Source organism: Penaeus chinensis, chromosome 10 (genome assembly GCF_019202785.1).
Source record: "Penaeus chinensis breed Huanghai No. 1 chromosome 10, ASM1920278v2, whole genome shotgun sequence".
Lineage (NCBI taxonomy): Eukaryota > Metazoa > Arthropoda > Malacostraca > Decapoda > Penaeidae > Penaeus > Penaeus chinensis.
In genome coordinates this window covers 8,880,064-8,883,931 of record NC_061828.1, presented here as the reverse complement: position 1 = coordinate 8,883,931, position 3,868 = coordinate 8,880,064, and the positions used below count along the sequence as shown (strand labels likewise).

General features: G+C 37.5%; 1 protein-coding gene across 2 annotated transcripts in view; it reads right to left on the bottom strand.

The window, feature by feature from the left end:
- Positions 1–3,194: 3,194 nt before the first annotated feature.
- LOC125029670 (nuclear envelope integral membrane protein 1-like) overlaps positions 3,195–3,868 on the bottom strand; it is a 25,822-nt gene continuing 25,148 nt past the window's right edge. For both annotated transcript variants that reach the window (XM_047619719.1, XM_047619720.1), the window contains one exon: positions 3,195–3,868. This exon is cut by the window's right edge and continues 1,126 nt beyond it. The gene's annotated coding sequence lies outside the window, so the exon portion shown is untranslated.

The following is a 3,868-nucleotide window of genomic DNA, read 5'->3' as shown; positions in this document are numbered from 1 at the left end:
AACCTTTACCTTATGCTATACCCCATCAGCTCCTCTACCCTTTTCACTACCATACTACCCTCACCTACCTGTTACTTTACCCTAATCATTAACTTATTCCTAACTATTCGCTACTCTACTTTACCATAGTAAAGTGTCATATAGCAGGTCCTTACCTGGGGGCTTTGCTCCCAAGCCTTACGCTATCACTATATATTGAATATGTCGCTAATGACCTTAGATGTAGACATGGCAGAACATTTTTGGTAAATGAATAACTCCTTCTACACTCAAAGTAATGGCCAACATCCATCACCCTCCTACTTGTGTTCCCTCCTCACCCCTTACAACATATTTCATTCCCCCCTGCTTCAGCTACATCCCCCCTTCCTTCCCCATCATCCATTCCAATTCCCCCTGAATACATGTGACCCTTTGTCACAATCCCCTTCCCTGGATTCTCTCCCTCCTTACATTTTTTTCCTGAAATTGATCTAATCTCCCTTCAACCCTTTTCTCATTTTGCTAATCCCTGCTTTACATCCTTGCAAAATCCCACACTTCTTCCTTTAACAACTATGATCTAATCACCCTGTGCTAACCCAATGCTGCCGGGGAAAATGAACAAAAAATGGGGAAAATCCTGTGCTCATTTTCTATATTTTGTGAGATGTCTCTGCACATAGATGGCTCTGCTAGTGCTTAGCCACAAAGGAAAATTAGTAGACCTTGTGACTTTACCCAATTTGAATTGGCAGGAAAAATGTATTTTTTACTAGTGCTATGAATATGGATGGTGTTATTTTTATTATAAACATTATAATTACTATAATGTTATAAACATTAGTAACAGCAAAATAAGATAATGTAAAATATTTTCATATATCAAAGAAAAGGGTAAATAAGGGAGACAGGCAGTACTCGTAATTGGCTCATTGGTGACTTAGTACAAGTGTAGCCATCTATGTGGAAAAACAATGATTAATTGGTCACAGTGGGCATAGCACGTGCATACACATCATGCCCGTTAGCATTGGGTTAATCCCTACCTTCCTGAACTGCTATACAACTTCTAGTGTGTAGCACATTTTATCATCGATTAACCCCCTGCTTTACCTTTTTCACTAATACACCTTTCTAATAGTGCTATATAACTTTTCATGTCTAGCACATCTATTTTAATTTGTAACCATTAACCATTAACAATTCATGGGGGAGATCATGGTTAAGGGAGCTAATCTTGGCAGTATTGGTGTAGAACCACTGCCCCAGACAGTACAGTGTAGCACTGTACTGCTACTGCATCATAGTCAGCAAGGCAGGTAAGCAAGTTGTTTTCACAGTCTGACCAATGCTCATCATGGACAGGGCAATCAGCCAGGGGGTTGGAAAAAGTTCTGATACAAATATTAAGGGAGGAGTGAGGTTGAACAGGAATAAGTTTGCCAGTGAGGTCAGTCTGGGTAGATAATGCATGAGCTTAGGTCTATGTAACTATTACAAGGCATGAATGAGCAGAACAACTGCAATTGAAACTTTTCCTACTTGTTGGGAAAAGGAGGGTATGTCAGAGTAAGGGGTCTGTAAGGGGGAATCACAAAGAACCTAGAGTACTCAAAAGGTTTGTAGAGGTGGAGGCAGTAGAAGGATGAAGGTGGGAGGAAAGGGAGTGGTGTCCTTGTCTGGTATTCTCACCAATATCAATAACAGGCATGGGATTTTTTTTTTTTCTGGATAAATTCTTTTGGGGGGGGAGGGATCACTGAATAGGATAATCTTCAAAAATAAAGATCAGAAGTAGTACTTTACACTAGAAAGATGGTGTCCACAAGTTCTTAGGTCAATATTGTAAGATGGCTAATTAGAAGACCTATAGTTGTTTCATTTATGTAAGTAAACTTTTACAATATTTCATTACAAACTATAGAGATGTAGAAATAAATATAAGTATTATTGTATTGTTTTAAAAATCACAAAAAACCTAGAGTACTCAAAAGGTTTGTAGAGGTGGAGGCAGTAGAAGGATGAAGGTGGGAGGAAAGGGAGTGGTGTGGAGGAGGACAATAAGGATGAAGAATAGTAATAAGGGAGGAGGTGGGCAGACAATGAAGACTATTATGCAAGAGGAAGAGAATGTTGGAGAATGTTGGAGAATGTTGGGAGAGAGGAAGGGGTGTATTCTGAAGGTTAAGTAATGACCTGGGTGGATGCTTCAGACTGACAGCAAGCATCAAGGAGAGGGTAGTAGAAATAGTAGACAGAGCTGTAGTCAGGAAACCAGAGAAGTCAAATTTAGATAGCCTAGCTTATGAAGGGTCAAGCGTTAATGCCCCTAATAAGGGAACAAAATCTTTATTATTGACCAAAGTGAGCCTGAAATAGTGGGGAAGAGAAATGGTCTACCCCTCAGGATCCCCATGAAAGGCAAGGGCTAGGTGAATAACCCCTAGCTGCCAGGGATGGCACTACGAGTTTAATTTATTAATTGTTTTTACACATAGATGGCTCCACAAGTACTAATGAGCCAATTACTAGTACTACCTGTCCCACCTGTTAACCCTTTTCCTTGATTTTCAAAAATATTTTCTGGTATCTAATATTGCTTATAACACTAATAATTATAATGTCTATAATAAAAACAGCATCAATATTAATAGTAATAGTAAAAAAACATTTTTCCTGCAAACTCAAGGGAAGGTGAAATCAGGCAAGGTCATAAGGTCTACTAACTGATTCCTTTGTGGCTACACACTTGAAGAACCATCTACGTGGAAAGACATTTCACAAAACAATACTAGTGAACACATTTTCCCAAAGGTAATACTATGCCATGGCTCCCTAAGGACATTCAGGACTGAAACAAAGCATGGCTCTTGCACCTTATAAAGTAGACAGAAGGGACTGAAGAAGATAAGAAAAAAGAAAGGGGGAGAAGAGAAGACCATTCAAAATTAGTTGAGGCGAGGGGCTGAGGTCCAAGATAGGGGACAGGGGTGATCCTCAACCATGGGCCTCAGTCCTTGTCTGGTATTCTCACCAATATCAATAACAGGCATGGGATTTTTTTTTTTTTCTGGATAAATTCTTTTGGGGGGGAGGGATCACTGAATAGGATAATCTTCAAAAATAAAGATCAGAAGTAGTACTTTACACTAGAAAGATGGTGTCCACAAGTTCTTAGGTCAATATTGTAAGATGGCTAATTAGAAGACCTATAGTTGTTTCATTTATGTAAGTAAACTTTTACAATATTTCATTACAAACTATAGAGATGTAGAAATAAATATAAGTATTATTGTATTGTTTTAAAAATCACTCTTCTCAGTGAGAAAAAATCACATCTATCTTATTCAACTATTTGGCAGATTTTATTATGTTACACTAGAGTTACAATACAAGTTATTATTCTCATACTTTGTATAAGACTATAAACAGTGGCAAACCAATCACTCCATGTATATAAAAATTGCATCAGCAGTATTTAGAGATCCAAAAAGTTAGCACTTTAAATGTAAAAGACAAGAAATGTTGGTATAAATACCCGGGCAAGACAAAAATGTATTTGGTACTATTGTGTTATCTAGTTATGTAATTTATTTCACATCGGTATAACCTTTTTGTTGCCTGGTAGTTTTTCTATGAGAAATGAGTTTAGATGAACACAACTTTTAAGGTAATTCCATTATTGTTCACTTATCTCATCCTTTGCTTAAAATTACTGCTGAAATACTTATATAATGTTGCCATTAATATACATGGTCCATAATGAATGGCAATCACTCTGCATAGATACCTGCATCTGTATGAGGCCAAGATACTGAAGAAACTGAAAATTTGCAAACCTCAGAGTATGATAAAATGTGTTAACTAGTTAAATGCTGACACTGCA